This window comes from Pristiophorus japonicus, unplaced genomic scaffold (genome assembly GCF_044704955.1).
Source record: "Pristiophorus japonicus isolate sPriJap1 unplaced genomic scaffold, sPriJap1.hap1 HAP1_SCAFFOLD_46, whole genome shotgun sequence".
In the NCBI taxonomy this organism is placed as follows: domain Eukaryota; kingdom Metazoa; phylum Chordata; class Chondrichthyes; family Pristiophoridae; genus Pristiophorus; species Pristiophorus japonicus.
In genome coordinates this window covers 4,457,429-4,482,313 of record NW_027254363.1, presented here as the reverse complement: position 1 = coordinate 4,482,313, position 24,885 = coordinate 4,457,429, and positions in this window count along the sequence as shown.

The following is a 24,885-nucleotide window of genomic DNA, read 5'->3' as shown; positions in this document are numbered from 1 at the left end:
AATTTGGGGTGATTTGTCAGTTTGGGGTGATGGGTCAGTTTAGAGTGCTGAGTCATGTTTTGGAGGTGAGTCAGTTTGGCGTGATGGGTCAGCTCGGGGGTGATGGGTCAGCTTGTGGTGTTGTGTCAATTTGGAGTGATGGGTTAATTTGGGATAATGGGTCAGTTTGTGTGAAGGCTCAGTTAGGGGTGATGAGTCAATTTGGGGTGATGGTTCAGTTTTGTGTGATGTTCAGTTCGGGGTGATGTGTCAGTTTTGGGGTGATGAGTCTGTTTGGGGATTGGGTCAGTTTGGGGGGATGGGTCAGTTTATGCTTGATGGCTCAGTTTGGGTGATGGGTTAGTTTGGCATGATGGGTCAGTTAGTGTGGGGGTCAGGTTGGGGTGATGAGTCAATTTGGGGTGATGGATCAGTTTGGGGTGATGTCAGTTTGTGGTGATGAGTCAGTGTGGAGTGTAAAGTCTGTTTTTGGTGAAGAGTCAGTTTGGGGTGTTGGGTACGTTTGTGGTGATGAGTCAGTGTGGAGTGTAAAGTCTGTTTTTGGTGAAGAGTCAGTTTGGGGTGATGGGTACGTTTGTGGTGATGAGTCAGTTTGGGGTGATGTGTCAATTTGAGGTGATGGGTCAGTTTGGTGTGATGAGTCACTTTGGGGTGATGGGTTAGTTTGGGGTGATGATTCCATGTGTGGTTGATGCGTCAGTTTGGGGTGATGTGTCAATTTGGGATTATGTGTCAGTTTGGGGTGATGCGTCAGTTTGGAGCGATGAATCATTTTGGGGTGATGAGTCAGTTTGGGGTGATGGTTTAGTTTGGGGTGATGGGTCAGTTTGGGGTGATGTGACAGTTTGGGGTGATGTGTCAATTTGGGGCGATGAGTCAGTTTGGGGCGATGAGTCATTTTGGGGTGTATATTCCGTTTTGGTTGATGTGTCATTTTGGTGTGATGTTGCCTTTTGGGGTGATGGGTCAGTTAAGGATGATGACTCAGTTTGTGGGTGATGAGTGAGTTTGGGGTGATGGTTCAGTTTGGGGTGATGATTCAATTTGGGGTGATGGGTCAATTTGGGGTGATGGGTCAGTTTTGGGGTTATGAGTCAGTTTGGAGTGATGAGTCAATTTGTGATTGATGCTTCACTTTTGGGTGGTGGTTCAGTTTGGAGTGATGGGTTCAGTTTGGGGTGATGAGGCAGTTTGGTGTGATGGGTCAGTTTAGGATGATGGGCCAGTTTAGGGTGATGGGTTGTTTTTTGGTGATGAGTCGGTTTGGTGAAATGGGTCAGTTTTTCGTCATGATTCTGTTTGGGGTGATGAGTCAATTTGGGTTGATGGCTCAGTTTGGGATGATGGGTCAATTTGGGGTGATGAATCAGTTTGGAGTGATGAGTATGTTTTTGGTGATGGGTCAATTTGGTGTGATGAATCAGTTTGGGATGATGAGTCAGTTTGGAATGATGTGTCAGTTTTTTGTGATGGGTCAGTTTGGGTTAATGGATCAGTTTGTGGTGATGAATCAATTTGGGGTGATGGGCCAGTTTGTGATGGTGCGTCCGTTTGGCGTGATGGGTCAGTTTGGCGTGATGAGTCAGTTTAGGGCGATGAGTCAGTTTTTGGTGAAGAATCAGCTTGTGGTGATGGGTCAGTTTCTGGTGATGAGTCAGTTTGGCGTGATGGGTCAGCTCGGGGGTGATGGGTCAGTTTGTGGTGTTGTGTCAATTTGGAGTGATGGGTTAATTTGGGATAATGGGTCAGTTTGTGTGAAGGATCAGTTAGGGGTGATGAGTCAATTTGGGGTGATGGTTCAGTTTTGGGTGATGTTCAGTTCGGGGTGATGTGTCAGTTTTGGGGTGATGAGTCTGTTAAGGGATTGGTTCAGTTTGGGGGGATGGGTCAGTTTGTGCTTGATGGGTCAGTTTGGGTGATGGGTTAGTTTGGCATGATGGGTCAGTTAGTGTGGGGGTCAGGTTGGGGTGATGAGTCAGTTTGGCGTGATAGGCCAATTTGGGGTGATGGGCCAGTTTGCGGTGATGAGTCAGATTGGGGTGGTGCGTCAGTTTGGGGTGATGAGTCAGTTTGGGGTGTTGGGTCAGTTTGGGGTGATGTGTCAGTTTGGGGTGATGGGTCAGTTTAGAGTGCTGAGTCCTGTTTTGGAGGTGAGTCAGTTTGGCGTGATGGGTCAGCTCGGGGTGTTGGGTCAGTTTGGGGTGATGAGTCAGTTTGGAGTGAAGAGTCAATTTTTGGTGATGAGTCAGTTTGGGGTAATGGGTCAATTTGGGGTGATGTGTCAGTTTGGGGTGATGGGTCAGTTTAGAGTGCTGAGTCCTGTTTTGGAGGTGAGTCAGTTTGGCGTGATGGGTCAGCTCGGGGTGTTGGGTCAGTTTGGGGTGATGAGTCAGTTTGGAGTGAAGAGTCAATTTTTGGTGATGAGTCAGTTTGGGGTAATGGGTCAATTTGGGGTGATGTGTCAGTTTGGGGTGATGGGTCAGTTTAGAGTGCTGAGTCCTGTTTTGGAGGTGAGTCAGTTTGGCGTGATGGGTCAGCTCGGGGGTGATGGTTCAGTTAGTGGTGTTGTGTCAATTTGGAGTGATGGGTTAATTTGGGATAATGGGTCAGTTTGTGTGAAGGATCAGTTAGGGGTGATGAGTCAATTTGGGGTGATGGGTCAGTTTGGGTTATGGGTTAGTTTGGCATGATGGGTCAGTTAGTGTGGGGGTCAGGTTGAGGTGATGAGTCAATTTGGGGTGATGGATCAGTTTGTGGTGATGTCAGTTTGTGGTGATGAGTCAGTGTGGAGTGATGAGTCTGTTTTTGGTGAAGAGTCAGTTTGGGGTGATGGGTACGTTTGTGGTGATGAGTCAGTTTGGGGTGATGGGTCAATTTGAGGTGATGGGTCAGTTTGGTGTGATGAGTCACTTTGGGGTGATGGGTTAGTTTGGGGTGATGATTCCATGTGTGGTTGATGCGTCAGTTTGGGGTGATGTGTCAATTTGGGATTATGTGTCAGTTTGGGGTGATGCGTCAGTTTGGAGCGATGAATCATTTTGGGGTGATGAGTCAGTTTGGGGTGATGGTTTAGTTTGGGGTGATGGGTCAGTTTGGGGTGATGTGACAGTTTGGGGTGATGTGTCAATTTGGGGCGATGAGTCAGTTTGGGGCGATGAGTCATTTTGGGGTGTATATTCCGTTTTGGTTGATGTGTCATTTTGGTGTGATGTTGCCTTTTGGGGTGATGGGTCAGTTAAGGATGATGACTCAGTTTGTGGGTGATGAGTGAGTTCGGGATGATGGTTCAGTTTGGGGTGATGATTCAATTTGGGGTGATGGGTCAATTTGGGGTGATGGGTCAGTTTTGGGGTTATGAGTCAGTTTGGAGTGATGAGTCAATTTGTGATTGATGCTTCACTTTTGGGTGGTGGTTCAGTTTGGAGTGATGGGTTCAGTTTGGGGTGATGAGGCAGTTTGGTGTGATGGGTCAGTTTAGGATGATGGGCCAGTTTAGGGTGATGGGTTAGTTTTTTGGTGATGAGTCGGTTTGGTGAAATGGGTCAGTTTTTCGTCATGAGTCTGTTTGGGGTGATGAGTCAATTTGGGTTGATGGCTCAGTTTGGGATGATGGGTCAATTTGGGGTGATGAATCAGTTTGGAGTGATGAGTATGTTTTTGGTGATGGGTCAATTTGGTGTGATGGGTCAGTTTGGGATGCTGAGTCAGTTTGGAATGATGCGTCAGTTTTTTGTGATGGGTCAGTTTGGGTTAATGGATCAGTTTGTGGTGATGAATCAATTTGGGGTGATGGGCCAGTTTGTGATGGTGCGTCCGTTTGGCGTGATGGGTCAGTTTGGGGTGATGAGTCAGTTTAGGGCGATGAGTCAGTTTTTGGTGAAGAATCAGCTTGTGGTGATGGGTCAGTTTCTGGTGATGAGTCAGTATGGCGTGATGGGTCAGCTCGGGGTTGATGGGTCAGTTTGTGGTGTTGTGTCAATTTGGAGTGATGGGTTAATTTGGGATAATGGGTCAGTTTGTGTGAAGGATCAGTTGGGGGTGATGAGTCAATTTGGGGTGATGGTTCAGTTTTGGGTGATGTTCAGTTCGGGGTGATGTGTCAGTTTTGGGGTGATGAGTCTGTTAAGGGATTGGTTCAGTTTGGGGGATGGGTCAGTTTGTGCTTGATGGGTCAGTTTGGGTGATGGGTTAGTTTGGCATGATGGGTCAGTTAGTGTGGGTGTCAGGGTGGGGTGATGAGTCAGTTTGGCGTGATAGGCCAATTTGGGGTGATGGGCCAGTTTGCGGTGATGAGTCAGATTGGGGTGGTGCGTCAGTTTGGGGTGATGAGTCAGTTTGGGGTGTTGGGTCAGTTTGGGGTGATGAGTCAGTTTGGAGTGAAGAGTCAATTTTTGGTGATGAGTCAGTTTCGGGTGATGGGTCAGTTTGGGGTGATGTGTCAGTTTGGGGTGATGGGTCTGTTTAGAGTGCTGAGTCATTTTTTGGAGGTGAGTCAGTTTGGGGTGATGAGTCAGTTTGGGGTGTTGGGTCAGTTTGGGGTGATGAGTCAGTTTGGAGTGAAGAGTCAATTTTTGGTGATGAGTCAGTTTGGGGTAATGGGTCAATTTGAGGTGATGTGTCAGTTTGGGGTGATGGGTCAGTTTAGAGTGCTGAGTCCTGTTTTGGAGGTGAGTCAGTTTGGCGTGATGGGTCAGCTCGGGGGTGATGGGTCAGTTAGTGGTGTTGTGTCAATTTGGAGTGATGGGTTAATTTGGGATAATGGGTCAGTTTGTGTGAAGGATCAGTTAGGGGTGATGAGTCAATTTGGGGTGATGGGTCAGTTTGGGTTATGGGTTAGTTTGGCATGATGGGTCAGTTAGTGTGGGGGTCAGGTTGAGGTGATGAGTCAATTTGGGGTGATGGATCAGTTTGTGGTGATGTCAGTTTGTGGTGATGAGTCAGTATGGATTGATGAGTCTGTTTTTTGTCAAGAGTCAGTTTGGGGTGATGGGTACGTTTGTGGTGATGAGTCAGTTTGGGGTGATGGGTCAATTTGAGGTGATGGGTCAGTTTGGGCTGATGAGTCACTTTGGGGTGATGGGTTAGTTTTGGGTGATGAGTCCATGTGAGGTTGATGCGTCAGTTTGGGGTGATGTGTCAATTTGGGATTATGTGTCAGTTTGGGCTGATGCGTCAGTTTGGGGCGATTAATCATTTTGGGGTGATGAATCAGTTTGGGGTGATGGTTTGGTTTGGGGTGATGGGTCAATTTGGGGTGATGTGTCAGTTTGGGGTGATGTGTCAGTTTGGGGTCATGCGTCAGTTTGGGGCGATGAGTCATTTTGGGGCGATGAGTCAGTTTGGGGTGTATATTCCGTTTGAGTTGATGTCTCATTTCGGTGTGAAGTGGCAGTTTGGGGTGATGGGTCAGTTTAGGATGATGGCTCAGTTTGTGGGTGATGAGTAAGTTTGGGGTGATGCTTCACTTTGGGGTGATGATTCAATTTGGGGTGATGGGTCAATTTGGGGTGATGGGACAGTTTTGGGGTTATGAGTCAGTTTGGAGTGATGAGTCAATTTGTGATTGATGCGTCAATTTTGGGTGGTGGTTCAGTTTGGGGTGATGGGTTCAGTTTGGGGTGATAAGGCAGTTTGGTGTGATGGGTCAGTTTAGGATGATGGGCAAGTTTAGGGTGATGGGTTAGTTTTTGGGTGATGAGTCGGTTTGGTGAAATGGGTCAGTTTTTCGTCATGAGTCTGTTTGGGGTGATGAGTCAATTTGGGTTGATGGCTCAGTTTGGGATGATGGGTCAATTTGGGGTGATGAATCAGTTTGGAGTGATGAGTATGTTTTTGGTGATGGGTCAATTTGGTGTGATGGGTCAATTTGGGATGATGAGTCAGTTTGGAATGATGCGTCAGTTTTTTGTGATGGGTCAGTTTGGGTTAATGGGTCAGTTTGTGGTGATGAATCAATTTGGGGTGATGGGTCAGTTTGTGATGGTGCGTCCGTTTGGCGTGATGGGTCAGTTTGGGGTGATGAGTCAGTTTAGGGCGATGAGTCAGTTTTTGGTGAAGAATCAGCTTGTGGTGATGGGTCAGTTTCTGGTGATGAGTCAGTTTGGCGTGATGGGTCAATTTGGGATGATGGTCAGTTTTTTGCTGATGAGTCAGATTGGGGTGGTGCGTCAGTTTGGGGTGATAATTCAGTTTTAGAATATGTGTCAGTTTGGGGTGATGGGTTAGTTTAGAGTGCTGATTCATTTTTGGAGGTGAGTCAGTTTGGCGTGATGGGTCAGCTTGGGGGTGATGGTTCAGTTCGGATTGATGAGTCAATTTGTGGTTGATGCATCACTTTGGCGTGGTGGTTCAGTTTGGGCTGATGGGTTCAGGCTGGGGTGATGAGTTAGTTCGGAGTGAAGAGTCAATTTTGGTGATGAGTCAGTTTGGGGTGATGGGTCAATTTGGGGTGATTTGTCAGTTTGGGGTGATGGGTCAGTTTAGAGTGCTGAGTCATGTTTTGGAGGTGAGTCAGTTTGGCGTGATGGGTCAGCTCGGGGGTGATGGGTCAGCTTGTGGTGTTGTGTCAATTTGGAGTGATGGGTTAATTTGGGATAATGGGTCAGTTTGTGTGAAGGCTCAGTTGGGGGTGATGAGTCAATTTGGGGTGATGGTTCAGTTTTGGGTGATGTTCAGTTCGGGGTGATGTGTCAGTTTTGGGGTGATGAGTCTGTTTGGGGATTGGGTCAGTTTGGGGGGATGGGTCAGTTTATGCTTGATGGCTCAGTTTGGGTGATGGGTTAGTTTGGCATGATGGGTCAGTTAGTGTGGGGGTCAGGTTGGGGTGATGAGTCAATTTGGGGTGATGGATCAGTTTGGGGTGATGTCAGTTTGTGGTGATGAGTCAGTGTGGAGTGTAAAGTCTGTTTTTGGTGAAGAGTCAGTTTGGGGTGGTGGGTACGTTTGTGGTGATGAGTCAGTTTGGGGTGATGGGTCAATTTGAGGTGATGGGTCAGTTTGGTGTGATGAGTCACTTTGGGGTGATGGGTTAGTTTGGGGGGATGATTCCATGTGTGGTTGATGCGTCAGTTTGGGGTGATGTGTCAATTTGGGATTATGTGTCAGTTTGGGGTGATGCGTCAGTTTGGAGCGATGAATCATTTTGGGGTGATGAGTCAGTTTGGGGTGATGGTTTAGTTTGGGGTGATGGGTCAGTTTGGGTTGATGTGACAGTTTGGGGTGATGTGTCAATTTGGGGCGATGAGTCAGTTTGGGGCGATGAGTCATTTTGGGGTGTATATTCCGTTTTGTTTGATGTGTCATTTTGGTGTGATGTTGCCGTTTGGGGTGATGGGTCAGTTAAGGATGATGACTCAGTTTGTGGGTGATGAGTGAGTTTGGGGTGATGGTTCAGTTTGGGGTGATGATTCAATTTGGGGTGATGGGTCAATTTGGGGTGATGTGTCAGTTTTGGGGTTATGAGTCAGTTTGGAGTGATGAGTCAATTTGTGATTGATGCTTCACTTTTGGGTGGTGGTTCAGTTTGGAGTGATGGGTTCAGTTTGGGGTGATGAGGCAGTTTGGTGTGATGGGTCAGTTTAGAGTGCTGAGTCATGTTTTGGAGGTGAGTCAGTTTGGCGTGATGGGTCAGCTCGGGGGTGATGGGTCAGCTTGTGGTGTTGTGTCAATTTGGAGTGATGGGTTAATTTGGGATAATGGGTCAGTTTGTGTGAAGGATCAGTTTGGGGTGATGAGTCAATTTGGGGTGATGGTTCAGTTTTGGGTGATGTTCAGTTCGGGGTGATGTGTCAGTTTTGGGGTGATGAGTCTGTTTGGGGATTGGGTCAGTTTATGCTTGATGGGTCAGTTTGGGTGATGGGTTAGTTTGGCATGATGGGTCAGTTAGTGTGGGGGTCAGGTTGGGGTGATGAGTCAATTTGGGGAGATGGATCAGTTTGGGGTGATGTCAGTTTGTGGTGATGTGTCAGTGTGGAGTGATGAGTCTGTTTTTGGTGAAGAGTCAGTTTGGGGTGATGGGTACGTTTGTGGTGATGAGTCAGTTTGGGGTGATGGGTCAATTTGAGGTGATGGGTCAGTTTGGGGTGATGAGTCACTTTGGGGTGATGGGTTAGTTTGGGGTGATGATTCCATGTGTGGTTGATGCGTCAGTTTGGGGTGATGTGTCAATTTGGGATTATGTGTCAGTTTGGGGTGATGCGTCAGTTTGGGGCGATGAATCATTTTGGGGTGATGAGTCAGTTTGGGGTGATGGTTTAGTTTGGGGTGATGGGTCAGTTTGGGGTGATGTGACAGTTTGGGGTGATGTGTCAATTTGGGGTGATGAGTCAGTTTGGGGCGATGAGTCATTTTGGGGTGTATATTCCGTTTTGGTTGATGTGTCATTTTGGTGTGATGTTGCCGTTTGGGGTGATGGGTCAGTTAAGGATGATGACTCAGTTTGTGGGTGAAGAGTGAGTTTGGGGTGATGGTTCAGTTTGGGGTGATGATTCAATTTGGGGTGATGGGTCAATTTGGGGTGATGGGTCAATTTGGAGTGAAGGGTCAGTTTTGGGGTTATGAGTCAGTATGGAGTGATGAGTCAATTTGTGATTGATGCTTCACTTTTGGGTGGTGGTTCAGTTTGGGGTGATGGGTTCAGTTTGGGGTGATGAGTCAGTTTGGTGTGATGGGTCCGTTTAGGATGATGGGCCAGTTTAGGGTGATGGGTTAGTTTTTGGGTGATGAGTCGGTTTGGTGAAATGGGTCAGTTTTTCGTCATGAGTCTGTTTGGGGTGATGAGTCAGTTTGGGTTGATGGCTCAGTTTGGAATGATGGGTCAATTTGGGGTGATGAATCAGTTTGGAGTGATGAGTATGTTTTTGGTGATGGGTCAATTTGGTGTGATGGGTCAGTTTGGGATGATGAGTCAGTTTGGAATGATGCGTCAGTTTTTTGTGATGGGTCAGTTTGGGTTAATGGATCAGTTTGTGGTGATGAATCAATTTGGGGTGATGGGCCAGTTTGTGATGGTGCGTCCGTTTGGCGTGATGGGTCAGTTTGGGGTGATGAGTCAGTTTAGGGCGATGAGTCAGTTTTTGGTGAAGAATCAGCTTGTGGTGATGGGTCAGTTTCTGGTGATGAGTCAGTATGGCGTGATGGGTCAGCTCGGGGTTGATGGGTCAGTTTGTGGTGTTGTGTCAATTTGGAGTGATGGGTTAATTTGGGATAATGGGTCAGTTTGTGTGAAGGATCAGTTGGGGGTGATGAGTCAATTTGGGGTGATGGTTCAGTTTTGGGTGATGTTCAGTTCGGGGTGATGTGTCAGTTTTGGGGTGATGAGTCTGTTAAGGGATTGGTTCAGTTTGGGGGATGGGTCAGTTTGTGCTTGATGGGTCAGTTTGGGTGATGGGTTAGTTTGGCATGATGGGTCAGTTAGTGTGGGTGTCAGGGTGGGGTGATGAGTCAGTTTGGCGTGATAGGCCAATTTGGGGTGATGGGCCAGTTTGCGGTGATGAGTCAGATTGGGGTGGTGCGTCAGTTTGGGGTGATGAGTCAGTTTGGGGTGTTGGGTCAGTTTGGGGTGATGAGTCAGTTTGGAGTGAAGAGTCAATTTTTGGTGATGAGTCAGTTTCGGGTGATGGGTCAGTTTGGGGTGATGTGTCAGTTTGGGGTGATGGGTCTGTTTAGAGTGCTGAGTCATTTTTTGGAGGTGAGTCAGTTTGGGGTGATGAGTCAGTTTGGGGTGTTGGGTCAGTTTGGGGTGATGAGTCAGTTTGGAGTGAAGAGTCAATTTTTGGTGATGAGTCAGTTTGGGGTAATGGGTCAATTTGGGGTGATGTGTCAGTTTGGGGTGATGGGTCAGTTTAGAGTGCTGAGTCCTGTTTTGGAGGTGAGTCAGTTTGGCGTGATGGGTCAGCTCGTGGGTGATGGGTCAGTTAGTGGTGTTGTGTCAATTTGGAGTGATGGGTTAATTTGGGATAATGGGTCAGTTTGTGTGAAGGATCAGTTAGGGGTGATGAGTCAATTTGGGGTGATGGGTCAGTTTGGGTTATGGGTTAGTTTGGCATGATGGGTCAGTTAGTGTGGGGGTCAGGTTGAGGTGATGAGTCAATTTGGGGTGATGGATCAGTTTGTGGTGATGTCAGTTTGTGGTGATGAGTCAGTATGGATTGATGAGTCTGTTTTTTGTCAAGAGTCAGTTTGGGGTGATGGGTACGTTTGTGGTGATGAGTCAGTTTGGGGTGATGGGTCAATTTGAGGTGATGGGTCAGTTTGGGCTGATGAGTCACTTTGGGGTGATGGGTTAGTTTTGGGTGATGAGTCCATGTGAGGTTGATGCGTCAGTTTGGGGTGATGTGTCAATTTGGGATTATGTGTCAGTTTGGGCTGATGCGTCAGTTTGGGGCGATTAATCATTTTGGGGTGATGAATCAGTTTGGGGTGATGGTTTGGTTTGGGGTGATGGGTCAATTTGGGGTGATGTGTCAGTTTGGGGTGATGTGTCAGTTTGGGGTCATGCGTCAGTTTGGGGCGATGAGTCATTTTGGGGCGATGAGTCAGTTTGGGGTGTATATTCCGTTTGAGTTGATGTCTCATTTCGGTGTGAAGTGGCAGTTTGGGGTGATGGGTCAGTTTAGGATGATGGCTCAGTTTGTGGGTGATGAGTAAGTTTGGGGTGATGCTTCACTTTGGGGTGATGATTCAATTTGGGGTGATGGGTCAATTTGGGGTGATGGGACAGTTTTGGGGTTATGAGTCAGTTTGGAGTGATGAGTCAATTTGTGATTGATGCGTCAATTTTGGGTGGTGGTTCAGTTTGGGGTGATGGGTTCAGTTTGGGGTGATAAGGCAGTTTGGTGTGATGGGTCAGTTTAGGATGATGGGCAAGTTTAGGGTGATGGGTTAGTTTTTGGGTGATGAGTCGGTTTGGTGAAATGGGTCAGTTTTTCGTCATGAGTCTGTTTGGGGTGATGAGTCAATTTGGGTTGATGGCTCAGTTTGGGATGATGGGTCAATTTGGGGTGATGAATCAGTTTGGAGTGATGAGTATGTTTTTGGTGATGGGTCAATTTGGTGTGATGGGTCAATTTGGGATGATGAGTCAGTTTGGAATGATGCGTCAGTTTTTTGTGATGGGTCAGTTTGGGTTAATGGGTCAGTTTGTGGTGATGAATCAATTTGGGGTGATGGGTCAGTTTGTGATGGTGCGTCCGTTTGGCGTGATGGGTCAGTTTGGGGTGATGAGTCAGTTTAGGGCGATGAGTCAGTTTTTGGTGAAGAATCAGCTTGTGGTGATGGGTCAGTTTCTGGTGATGAGTCAGTTTGGCGTGATGGGTCAATTTGGGATGATGGTCAGTTTTTTGCTGATGAGTCAGATTGGGGTGGTGCGTCAGTTTGGGGTGATAATTCAGTTTTAGAATATGTGTCAGTTTGGGGTGATGGGTTAGTTTAGAGTGCTGATTCATTTTTGGAGGTGAGTCAGTTTGGCGTGATGGGTCAGCTTGGGGGTGATGGTTCAGTTCGGATTGATGAGTCAATTTGTGGTTGATGCATCACTTTGGCGTGGTGGTTCAGTTTGGGCTGATGGGTTCAGGCTGGGGTGATGAGTTAGTTCGGAGTGAAGAGTCAATTTTGGTGATGAGTCAGTTTGGGGTGATGGGTCAATTTGGGGTGATTTGTCAGTTTGGGGTGATGGGTCAGTTTAGAGTGCTGAGTCATGTTTTGGAGGTGAGTCAGTTTGGCGTGATGGGTCAGCTCGGGGGTGATGGGTCAGCTTGTGGTGTTGTGTCAATTTGGAGTGATGGGTTAATTTGGGATAATGGGTCAGTTTGTGTGAAGGCTCAGTTGGGGGTGATGAGTCAATTTGGGGTGATGGTTCAGTTTTGGGTGATGTTCAGTTCGGGGTGATGTGTCAGTTTTGGGGTGATGAGTCTGTTTGGGGATTGGGTCAGTTTGGGGGGATGGGTCAGTTTATGCTTGATGGCTCAGTTTGGGTGATGGGTTAGTTTGGCATGATGGGTCAGTTAGTGTGGGGGTCAGGTTGGGGTGATGAGTCAATTTGGGGTGATGGATCAGTTTGGGGTGATGTCAGTTTGTGGTGATGAGTCAGTGTGGAGTGTAAAGTCTGTTTTTGGTGAAGAGTCAGTTTGGGGTGGTGGGTACGTTTGTGGTGATGAGTCAGTTTGGGGTGATGGGTCAATTTGAGGTGATGGGTCAGTTTGGTGTGATGAGTCACTTTGGGGTGATGGGTTAGTTTGGGGGGATGATTCCATGTGTGGTTGATGCGTCAGTTTGGGGTGATGTGTCAATTTGGGATTATGTGTCAGTTTGGGGTGATGGTTTAGTTTGGGGTGATGGGTCAGTTTGGGTTGATGTGACAGTTTGGGGTGATGTGTCAATTTGGGGCGATGAGTCAGTTTGGGGCGATGAGTCATTTTGGGGTGTATATTCCGTTTTGTTTGATGTGTCATTTTGGTGTGATGTTGCCGTTTGGGGTGATGGGTCAGTTAAGGATGATGACTCAGTTTGTGGGTGATGAGTGAGTTTGGGGTGATGGTTCAGTTTGGGGTGATGATTCAATTTGGGGTGATGGGTCAATTTGGGGTGATGTGTCAGTTTTGGGGTTATGAGTCAGGTTGGAGTGATGAGTCAATTTGTGATTGATGCTTCACTTTTGGGTGGTGGTTCAGTTTGGAGTGATGGGTTCAGTTTGGGGTGATGAGGCAGTTTGGTGTGATGGGTCAGTTTAGAGTGCTGAGTCATGTTTTGGAGGTGAGTCAGTTTGGCGTGATGGGTCAGCTCGGGGGTGATGGGTCAGCTTGTGGTGTTGTGTCAATTTGGAGTGATGGGTTAATTTGGGATAATGGGTCAGTTTGTGTGAAGGATCAGTTAGGGGTGATGAGTCAATTTGGGGTGATGGTTCAGTTTTGGGTGATGTTCAGTTCGGGGTGATGTGTCAGTTTTGGTGTGATGAGTCTGTTTGGGGATTGGGTCAGTTTGGGGGGATGGGTCAGTTTATGCTTGATGGGTCAGTTTGGGTGATGGGTTAGTTTGGCATGATGGGTCAGTTAGTGTGGGGGTCAGGTTGTGGTGATGAGTCAATTTGGGGAGATGGATCAGTTTGGGGTGATGTCAGTTTGTGGTGATGTGTCAGTGTGGAGTGATGAGTCTGTTTTTGGTGAAGAGTCAGTTTGGGGTGATGGGTACGTTTGTGGTGATGAGTCAGTTTGGGGTGATGGGTCAATTTGAGGTGATGGGTCAGTTTGGGGTGATGAGTCACTTTGGGGTGATGGGTTAGTTTGGGGTGATGATTCCATGTGTGGTTGATGCGTCAGTTTGGGGCGATGTGTCAATTTGGGATTATGTGTCAGTTTGGGGTGATGCGTCAGTTTGGGGCGATGAATCATTTTGGGGTGATGAGTCAGTTTGGGGTGATGGTTTAGTTTGGGGTGATGGGTCAGTTTGGGGTGATGTGACAGTTTGGGGTGATGTGTCAATTTGGGGTGATGAGTCAGTTTGGCGCGATGAGTCATTTTGGGGTGTATATTCCGTTTTGGTTGATGTGTCATTTTGGTGTGATGTTGCCGTTTGGGGTGATGGGTCAGTTAAGGATGATGACTCAGTTTGTGGGTGATGAGTGAGTTTGGGGTGATGGTTCAGTTTGGGGTGATGATTCAATTTGGGGTGATGGGTCAATTTGGGGTGATGGGTCAATTTGGAGTGATGGGTCAGTTTTGGGGTTATGAGTCAGTATGGAGTGATGAGTCAATTTGTGATTGATGCTTCACTTTTGGGTGGTGGTTCAGTTTGGGGTGATGGGTTCAGTTTGGGGTGATGAGGCAGTTTGGTGTGATGGGTCCGTTTAGGATGATGGGCCAGTTTAGGGTGATGGGTTAGTTTTTGGGTGATGAGTCGGTTTGGTGAAATGGGTCAGTTTTTCGTCATGAGTCTGTTTGGGGTGATGAGTCAGTTTGGGGTGATGGTTCAGTTTGGGGTGATGATTCAATTTGGGGTGATGGGTCAATTTGGGGTGATGGGTCAATTTGGAGTGATGGGTCAGTTTTGGGGTTATGAGTCAGTATGGAGTGATGAGTCAATTTGTGATTGATGCTTCACTTTTGGGTGGTGGTTCAGTTTGGGGTGATGGGTTCAGTTTGGGGTGATGAGGCAGTTTGGTGTGATGGGTCCGTTTAGGATGATGGGCCAGTTTAGGGTGATGGGTTAGTTTTTGGGTGATGAGTCGGTTTGGTGAAATGGGTCAGTTTTTCGTCATGAGTCTGTTTGGGGTGATGAGTCAGTTTGGGTTGATGGCTCAGTTTGGAATGATGGGTCAATTTGGGGTGATGAATCAGTTTGGAGTGATGAGTATGTTTTTGGTGATGGGTCAATTTGGTGTGATGGGTCAGTTTGGGATGATGAGTCAGTTTGGAATGATGCGTCAGTTTTTTGTGATGGGTCAGTTTGGGTTAATGGGTCAGTTTGTGGTGATGAATCAATTTGGGGTGATGGGTCAGGTTGTGATGGTGCGTCCGTTTGGGGTAATGAGTCTGTTTGGGTTGATGGGTCATTTTGGCGTGATGGGTCAGTTTGTGGTGATGAGTCAGTTTAGGGCGATGAGTCAGTTTTTGGTGAAGAATCAGCTTGTGGTGATGGGTCAGTTTCTGGTGATGAGTCAGTTTGGCGTGATGGGTCAATTTGGGATGATGTTCAGTTTTTTGCTGATGAGTCAGATTGGGGTGGTGCGTCAGTTTGGGGTAATAATTCAGTTTGGGAATATGTGTCAGTTTGGGGTGATGGGTCAGTTTAGAGTGCTGATTCATTTTTGGAGGTGAGTCAGTTTGGCGTGATGGGTCAGCTTGGGGGTGATGGTTCAACTTGGAGTGATGAGTCAATTTGTGGTTGATGCATCACTTTGGCGTGGTGGTTCAGTATGGTCTGATGGGTTTAGGTTGGGTTGATGAGTCAGTTCGGAGTGAAGAGTCAATTTTTGGTGATGAGTCAGTTTGGGGTGATGGGTCAATTTGGGGTGATGTGTCAGTTTGGGGTGATGTGTCACCTTAGAGTGCTGAGTCATGTTTTGGAGGTGAGTCAGTTTGGCGTGATGGGTCAGCTCGGGGGTGATGGGTCAGTTTGTGGTGTTGTGTCAATTTGGGGTGATGGGTTAATTTGGGATAATGGGTCAGTTTGTGTGAAGGATCAGTTTGGGGTGATGAGTCAATTTGGGGTGATGGTTCAGTTTGGGGTGATGTTCATTTCGGAGTGATGGGTCAGTTTTGGGGTGATGAGTCTGTTTGGGGAGTAGGGTCAGTTTGGGGGGATGGGTCAGTTTGTGCTTGATGGGTCAGTTTGGGTGATGGGTTAGTTTGGCATGATGGGTCAGTTAGTGTGGGGGTCAGGTTGGGGTGATGAGTTAATTTGGGGTGATGGATCAGTTTGGGGTGATGTCAGTTTGTAGTGATGAGTCAGTGTAGAGTGATGAGTCTGTTTTTGGTGAAGAGTCAGTTTGGGGTGATGGGTACGTTTGTGGTGATGAGTCAGTTTGGGGTGATGGTTCAATTTGAGGTGATGGGTCAGTTTGGGGTGATGAGTCACTTTGGGGTGATGGGTTAGTTTGGGGTGATGATTCCATGTGTGGTTGATGCGTCAGTTTGGGGTGATGTGTCAATTTGGGATTATGTGTCAGTTTGGGGTAATGCGTCAGTTTGGGGTGATGAATCATTTTGGGGTGATGAGTCAATTTGGGCTGATGGTTTAGGTTGGGGTGATGGGTCAGTTTGGGGTGATGTGTCAGTTTGGGGTGATGTGTCAATTTGGGGTGATGAGTCAGTTTGGGGCGATGAGTCATTTTGTGGTGATGAGTCAGTTTGGGGTGTATATTCCGTTTTGGTTGATGTGTCATTTTGGTGTGATGTAGCCGTTTGGGGTGATGGGTCAGTTTAGGATGATGGCTCAGTTTGTGGGTGATAAGTGAGTTTGGGGTGATGGTTCAGTTTGGGGTGATGATTCAATTTGGGGTGATGGGTCAGTTTTGGGGTTATGAGTCAGTTTGGAGTGATGGGTCAATTTGTGATTGATGCGTCACTTTTGGGTGGTGGTTCAGTTTGGGGTGATGGGTTCAGTTTGGGGTGATGAGGCAGATTGGGGTGATGGGTCAGTTTAGGATGATGGGCCAGTTTGGGGTGATGGGTTAGTTTTTGGGTGATGAGTCGGTTTGGTCAAATGGGTCAGTTTTTCGACATGAATCTGTTTGGGTTGGTGCTTCAGTTTGGGGTGATGAGTCAGTTTGGGTTGAAGCCTCAGTTTGGGATAATGCGTCAATTTGGGGTGATGAATCAGTTTCGAGTGATGAGTATGTTTTTGGTGATGGGTGAATTTGGTGTGATGGGTCAGTTAGGGATGATGTGTCATTTTGGTGCGATGTGTCAGTTTGGGGTGATGAGTCATTTTGGGGTGATGCGACAGTTTAGGCCGATGAGTCAGTTTTTGGTGAAGAATCAGTTTGTGCTGATTGGTCAATTTGTTGTGATGAGTCAGTTTGGCGTGATAGGCCAATTTGGGCTGATGGGTCAGTTTGGGTTGATGAGTCAGATTGGGGTGTGCGTCAGTTTGGGGTGATGAGTCATTTTGGGGTGTTGGGTCAGTTTGGGGTGATGAGTCAGTTTGGAGTGAAGAGTCAATTTTTGGTGATGAGTCAGTTTGGGGTGATGGGTCAGTTTGGGGTGATGTGTCAGTTTGGGATGATGGGTCAGTTTAGAGTGCTGAGTCTTTTTTTGGAGATGAGTCAGTTTGGGGTGATGAGTCAACTCGGGGGTGATTGGTCAGTTTGTGGTGGTGTGTCAATTTGGGGTGATGGGTTATGTTGGGATAATGGCTCAGTTTGTGTGAAGGATCAGTTTGGGGTGATGAATCAGTTTGGAGTGATGAGTATGTTTTTGGTGATGGGTCAATTTGGTGTGATGGGTCAGTTTGGGATGATGAGTCAGTTTGGAATGATGCGTCAGTTTTTTGTGATGGGTCAGTTTGGGTTAATAGGTCAGTTTGTGGTGATGAGTCAATTTGGGGTGATGGGTCAGTTTGTGATGGTGCGTCCGTTTGGGGTGATGAGTCTGTTTGGGTTGATGGGTCAGTTTGGCGTGATGGGTCAGTTTGCGGTGATGAGTCAGTTTAGGGCGATGAGTCTGTTTTTGGTGAAGAATCAGTTTGTGGTGATGGGTCAGTTTGTGGTGATGAGTCAGTTTGGCGTGATGGGTCAATTTGGGGTGATGGTCAGTTTTTTGGTGATGAGTCAGATTGGGGTGGTGCGTCAGTTTGGGGTGATGAGTCAGTTTAGAGTGCTGATTCATTTTTGGAGGTGAGTCAGTTTGGGGTGATGGATCAGCTTGGGGGTGATGGTTCAGCTGGAGTGATGAGTCAATTTGTGGTTGATGCATCACTTTGGCGTGGTGGTTTAGTTTGGGCTGATGGGTTCAGGTTGGGGTGATTAGTCAGTTTGGGGTGATGGGTCAGTTTAAGATGATGGGCTACTTTAGGGTGATGGGTTAGTTTGTGGGTGATGAGTCGGTTTGGTGAAATGGGTCAGTTTTTCGTCATGAGTCTGTTTGGGGTGGTGCTTCAGTTTGGGGTGATGAGTCAGTTTGGGTTGATGGCTCAGTTTGTGATGATGGTTCAATTTGGTGTGATCAATCAGTTTGGAGTGAAGAGTATGTTTTTGGTGATGGGTCAATTTGGTGTGATGGGTCTGCTTGCGATGATGAGTCAGTTTGGAGTGATGCATCAGTTTATTGTGATGGGTCAGTTTTGGTGAATGGGTCAGTTTGTGGTGATGAGTCAATTTGGGGTGATGGGTCAGTTTGTGATGGTGCGTCCGTTTGGGGTGATGAGTCTGTTTGAGTTGATGGGTCAGTTTGGCGTGATGGTTCAGTTTGGGGTGATGGGTCAGTTTGTTGTGATGAGTCAGTTTGGCGTGATAGGCCAAATTGGGGTGATGGGTCAGTTTGGGGTGATGAGTCAGATTGGGGTGGTGCGTCAGTTTGGGGTGATGAGTCAGTTTTGTGGTTTTGAATCAGTTTGGAGTGATGAGTCAATTTGTGATTGATGCGTCACTTTTGGGTGGTGGTTCAGTTTGGGGTGATGGGTTCAGTTTGGGTTGATGAGGCAGTTTGGGGTGATGGGTCAGTTTAGGATGATGGGCCAATTTAGGGTGATGGGTTAGTTTTTGGGTGATGAGTCGGTTTGGTGAAATGGGTCAGTTTTTCATCCTGAGTCTGTTTGAGGTGGTGCTTCAGTTTGGGGTGATGAGTCAGTTTGGGTTGATGGCTCAGTTTGGGATGATGGGTCAATTTGGGGTGATGAATCATTTTGGAGTGATGAGTAAGTTTTTGGTGATGGGTCAATTTGGTGTGATGGGTCAGTTTGGGACGATGAGTCAGTTTGGAATGATGCGTCAGTTTTTTGTGATGGGTCAGTTTGGGTTAATGGGTCAGTTTGTGGTGATGAATCAATTTGGTGTGATGGGTCAGTTTGTGATGCTGCGTCCGTTTGGGGTGATGGTCTGTTTTGGTTGATGGGTCAGTTTGTCGTGATGGGTCAGTTTGCGTTGATGAGTCAGTTTAGGGCGATGAGTCAGTTTTTGGTGAAGAATCAGTTTGTGGTGATGGGTCAGTTTGTGGTGATGAGTCAGTTTGGCGTGATGGGTCAATTTGGGGTGATGGTCTGTTTTTTGGTGATGAGTCGGATTGGGGTGGTGCGTCAGTTTGGGGTGATACATTCAGTTTGGGAATATGTGTCAGTTTGGGGTGATGAGTCAGTTTGGAGTGAAGAGTCAGTTTTTGGTGATGAGTCAGTTTGTGTGATGGGTCAGTTTGGGGATATGTGTCAGTTTGGGGTGATGGGTCAGTTTAGAGTGCTGAGTCATTTTTGGAGGTGAGTCTGTTTGGGGTGATGCGTCAGCTTGTGGGTGATTTGTCAGTTTGGAGTGATGAATCAATTTGTGGTTGATGCGTCACATTGGGGTGGTGGTTCAGTTTGGGGTGATGGGTGCAGTTTGGGTTGATGAGGCAATTTGGGGTGATGGGTCAGTTTAGGATGATGGGCCACTTTACGGTGATGGGTTAGTTTGTGGGTGATGAGTCGGTTTGGTGAAATGGTTTAGTTTTTCGTCATGAGTCTGTTTGTGGTGGTGCTTCAGTTTGGGGTGATGAGTCAGTTTGGGTTGATGGCTCAGTTTGGGATGATGGGTCAATTTGTGGTGATGAATCAATTTGGAGTGATGAATATGTTTTTGGTGATGGGTCAATTTGGTGTGATGGGTCTGTTTCGGATGATGAGTCAGTTTGGAGTGATGCATCAGTTTTTTGTGATGGGTCAGTTTGGGTGAATGAGTCAGTTTGTGGTGATGAGTCAATTTGGGGAGATAGGTCATTTTGTGATGGTGCGTCCGTTTGGGGTGATGAGTCTGTTTGCGTTGATGGGTCAGTTTGGCATGATGGGTCAGTTTGGGGTGATGAGTCAGTTTGGAGTGATGAGTCAGTTTTTGGTGAAGAGTCACTTTTGGGTGATGTGTCAGTTTGGGGTGATGAGTCAGTTTAGGGCGATGAGTCAGTTTTTGGTGAAGAATCAGTTTGTGGTGATGGGTCAGTTTGTGGTGATGAGTCAGTTTGGCGTGATAGGCCAATTTGGGGTGATGGGTCAGTTTGGGGTAATGAGTCAGATTGGGGTGGTGCGGCAGTTTGGGGTGATGAGTCAGTTTGGGGTGTTGGGTCAGTTTGGGGTGATGAGTCAGTTTGGAGTGAAGAGTCAATTTTTGGTGTTGAGTCAGTTTGGGGTGATGGGTCAGTTTGGGGTGATGTGTCAGTTTGGGGTGATGGTTCAGTTTAGAGTGCTGAGTAATTTTTTGGAGGTGAGTCAGTTTGGGGTGATAGGTCAGCTCGGGGATGATGGGTCAGTTTGGGGTGATGGGTCAGTTTAGAGTGCTGAGTCATTTTTGGAGGTGAGTCAGTTTGGGGTGATGGGTCACCTATTGGTGATTTGTCAGTTTGGAGTGATGAGTCAATTTGTGGTTGATGCGTCACTTTGGGGTGGTGGTTCAGTTTGGGGTGATGGGTCAGTTTAGGATGAAGGGCCACTTTACTGTGATGGGTTAGTTTGTGGGTGATGAGTCGGTTTGGTGAAATGGGTCAGTTTTTCATCATGAGTCTGTTTGTGGTGGTGCTTCAGTTTGGGGTGATGAGTTAGTTTGGATTGATGGCTCAGTTTGGGATGATGGGTCAATTTTCAGGTGATGAATCAGTTTGGAGTGATGAGTATGTTTTTGGTGGATGGGTCAATTTGGTGTGATGGGTCTGTTTGGGATGATGAGTCAGTTTGGAGTGATGCATCAGTTTTTGTGATGGGTCAGTTTGGGTGAATGGGTCAGTTTCTGGTGATGAGTCAATTTGGGGTGATGGGTCAGTTTGTGATGGTGCGTCCGTTTGGGGTGATGAGTCTGTTTGGGTTGATGGGTCAGGTTGGGGTGATGAGTCAGTTTGGAGTGAAGAGTCAATTTTTGGTGATCAGTCAGTTTGGGGTGATGGGTCAATTTGGGGTGATGTGTCAGTTAAGGGTGATGGGTCAGTCTAGAGTGCTGAGTCATTTTTTGGAGGTGAGTCAGTTTGGGGTGATGGTCAGTTTGTGTTGATAGGTCAGTTTGGGGTGATGAGTCAGTTTAGAGTGATGAGTATGTTTGGGTTGATGGGTCAGTTTGGGGTGATGGGTCAGTTTGGGGTGAAGAGTCAGTTTGGAGTTATGAGTCAGTTTTGGTGAAGAGTCAATTTGGGGTGATGTTTCAGTTTGTGGTGTTGAGTCAGTTTTTGGTAATGGGACAATTTGGGGTGATGGGTCAGTTTGGGGTGTGAATCAGTTTGGGGTGATGTGTCAGGTTGGGGTGATGAGTCAGTGGGGCGATGCGTTAGTTTGGAATGATGAGTCAATTTGGATTGATTGGTCGGTTTGGAGTGATGGGCCGGTTTGGGGTGATAAGTCAGTTTGGAGTGATGAGTATGTTTTTGGTGATAAGTCATTTTGGGGTGAATGAGTCAGTTTGGGGTGATGGTTCAGTTTGGGGTGATGGGTCAGTTTGGGGTGATGGGGCAGTTTGGGGTGATGGGTCAGTTCAAGGTGATGGGCCAGTTTGGAGTGAAGAATCAGTTTGGGGTGATGGGTCAGTTTGTGGTGATGAGTCAGTTTGGCGTGATAGGTCAATTTGGGGTGATGGGTCAGTTTGGGGTGATGAGTCAGATTGTGGTGGTGCGTCAGTTTGGGGTGATGACTCAGATTTGTATGTTGGGTAAGTTTGGGGTGATGAGTCAGTTTGGGCTGATGCGTCAGTTTAGGGCGATGAGTCAGTTTTTGGTGAAGAGTCAGTTTGGAGTGATGAGTCAGTTTGTGGTGAAGAGTCACTTTGGGGTGATGTGTCAGTTTGGTTGATGAGTCAGTTTGGACTTATGAGTCAGTTTTTGGTGAAGAGACACGTTGGGGTGATGGGTCAGTTTATGGTGATGAGTCAGTTTTGGGTGATGTAACAATTTGGGGTGATGGGTCAGTTTGGGGTGATGAGTCGGTTCAGGGTGATTGGTTACCTTGGGGTGCTGATTACTTTGGGGTGAAGATTTAATTTGGGGTGATGGTTCAGTTTGGGGCGATGAGTCAGTTAGGAGTGCTTATTCAGTTTGGGGTGATGCGTCAGTTTGGGGCGAAGAGTCAGTTTGGGGTGATTGTTCAATTTGGGGTGATGAGTCAGTTTGTGGGTGATGCGTCAGTTTGTGGTGATGAGTCAGTTTGGGGTGATGAGTCAGTTTGGGGTGATGGGTCAGTTTAGGGTGATTGGTTACCTTGGTGTGCTGATTACTTTGGGGTGAAGATTTAATTTGGGGTGATGGTTCTGTTTGGGGTGATGTGTCAGTTTGGTGTGATGTGTCAGTTTGGGGCCATGAGTCAGTTTGGGGTGATGAGTCATATTGCGCTGCTGGTTCATTTTGGTGTGATGGGCCAGTTTGGGGTGAAGAGTCAGTTTGGAGTGATGAGTCAGTTTTTGGTGCTGGGTCAGTTTTAGGTCATGGGTCAGTTTGGGTTAAAGAGTCAGTTTGTGGTGATGAGTCAGTTTAGGGTTATGGTTCAGTTTGTGGAGGTGCGTCAGTTTGGGGTGATGAGTCAGTTTGGAGTGATGAGTGAGTTTTTGGTGAAGAGACACGTTGGGGTGATGGGTCAGTTTATGGTGATGAGTCAGTTTTGAGTGATGGGACAATTTGGGGTAATGGGTCAGTTTGGGGTGATGAGTCAGTGGGGAGATGCGTCAGTTTGGGATGATGAGTCAGTCTGGGTTGATTGGTTAGTTTGGGTTGATAGATCAGTTTGGGGTGATGAGTCAGTTTGGAGTGATGAGTATGTTTCTGGTGATGAGTCAGTTTGGGGTGATGGTTTATTTTGGGGTAATGGGTCAGTTAGTGGTGTTGAATGAGTTTGGTGTAATGGATCAATTTTTGGTCATGAGTCAGTTTCTAGCGGTGCTTCAGTTTGGGGTGATGAGTCACTTTGTGGTGATGGGTTAGTTATGGGGTGATGCGTCAGTTTGGTGTGATGTGTCAGTTTGGGGCGATGAGTCAGTTTGGGGTGATGAGACAGTTTGATGTCATGGATCCATTTGGGGTGATGGGTCAGTTTGGGATGAAGAGTCAGTTTGGAGTGATGTGTCAGTTTTTGGTGATGAGACAGTTTGGGGTGATGAGTCACTTTGGGGTGATGGGTTAGTTAATGGGTGATGCGTCAGTTTGGTGTGATGCGTCAGTTTGGGGCGATGGTTCAGTTTGTGGTGATGAGTCAGTTTGGCGTGAGAGGTCAATTTGAGGTGATGGGTCAGTTTCGGGTGATGAGTCCGATTGGGGTGGTGCATCATTTTGGAGTGATGAGTCAGATTGGGGTGTTGGGTCAGTTTGGGTGATGAGTCAGTTTGGGCTGATGCGTCGGTTTAGGGCGATGAGTCAGTTTTTGGTGAAGAATCAGTTTGGGGTGATGGGTCAGTTTGTGTTGATGAGTCAGTTTGGCGTGAGAGGTCAATTTGGGGTGATGGGTCAGTTTGGGGTGATGAGTCAGTTTGGAGTGCTGGGTCAGTTTGGGGTGATGAGTCAGTTTGGAGTGAAGATTCAGTTTCTGGTGATGAGGCAATTTGGGGTGAAGGGACAGTTTGTGGTGGTGCGTCAGTTTGGGGTGATGAGTCTGTTTGGGTTGATGGGTCAGTTTGGGGTGATGGGTCAGTTTGGGGTGATGAGTCAGTTTGGAGTGATTAGTCAGTTTGTGGTGAAGAGTCACTTTAGGGTGATGTGTTAGTTTGGGTGATGAGTCAGTTTGGGGAAATACGTCAGTGTCGGGCGATGAGTCAGTTTTTGGTAAAGAATCAGTTTGGGGTGATGGGTCAGTTTGTGGTGATGCGTCAGTTTCTGGTGATGAGTGAGTTTAGGGTGATTGGTTATTTGGCGTGCTGATTACTTTGGGGTGAAGATGCAATTTGGGGCGATTAGTCAGTTTGGAGTGATGAGTCAGTTTGATGTGAAGAGTCAGTTTGGAGTGATGAGTCAGTTGTTGTTGATGTGTCCGTTTGGGGTGATGGTTCAGTTAGGGTGATGTTTCAGTTTGGGGTGATGTTTCAGTTTGCGGTGATGAGTCAGTTTTGTGTGATGCGTCAGTTTGAGGCGATGAGTCAGTTTGGGGTGATGAGACAGTTTGCGGTGATGGGTCAGTTTGGGGTGATGGGTCAATTTTGGATGAATATTCAATTTGGAGCGATGAGTCAGTTTTAGCTGATGGGTCAGTTTGGGGTGATGGGTCAGTATGTTGTGATGAGTCAGTTTGGGGTGATGGATCAATTTGGGGTGATCGGTCATTTTGGGGTAATGAGTCAGTTTTGAGTGATGGTTCAGTTTTTGTTCACGTGTCAGTTTCGATTAATGGGTCAGTTTGTGGTGATGCCTCAGTTTGAGGTGAAGTGCCTGTTTGGGTTGATGGGTCAGTTTGGGGTGATGGGTCAGTTTGGGGTGAAGAGTCAGTTTGGAGTGATGAGTCAGTTTTGGTGAAGAGTCAATTTGGGGTGATGATTCAGTTTGTGGTGATGAGTCAGTTTTTGGTAATGGGACAATTTGGGGTGATGGGTCAGTTTGGGGTGTGAATCAGTTTGGGGTGATGGGTCAGGTTGGGGTGATGAGTCAGTGGGGAGATGCGTTAGTTTGGAATGATGAGTCAGTTTGGATTGATTGGTCGGTTTGGAGTGATGGGCCAGTTTGTGGTGATAAGTCAGTTTGGAGTGATGTGTATGTTTTTGGTGATAAGTCATTTTGGGATGAATGAGTCAGTTTGGGTGATGCGTCAGTTTGGGGCGAAGAGTCAGTTTGGGGTGATTGTTCAATTTGAGGTGATGAGTCAGTTTGTGGGTGATGCGTCAGTTTGGGGTGATGGGTCAGTTTGGGGTGATGAGTCACTTTGGGGTGATGGGTCAATTTAGGGTGATTGGTTACCTTGGGGTGCTGATTATTTTGGGGTGAAGATTTAATTTGGGGTGATGGTTCAGTTTGGGGTGATGCTTCAGTTTGGTGTGATGTGTCAGTTTGGGGCCATGAGTCAGTTTGGGGTGATGAGTCATATTGCGCTGCTGGTTCATTTCGGTGTGATGGGTCAGTTTGGGGTGAAGAGTCAGTTTGGAGTGATGAGTCAGTTTTTGGTGCTGGGTCAGTTTGCGGTGATGAGTCTGTCGGGTGTGATGAGTCCGTTTCGGGTGATGGGTCAATTTGGGGTGATGTGTCAGTTTGGGTTAATGAGTCAGTTTGGAGTGATGGGTCAGTTTTAGGTCATGTGTCAGTTTGGGTTAATGGGTCAGTTTGTGGT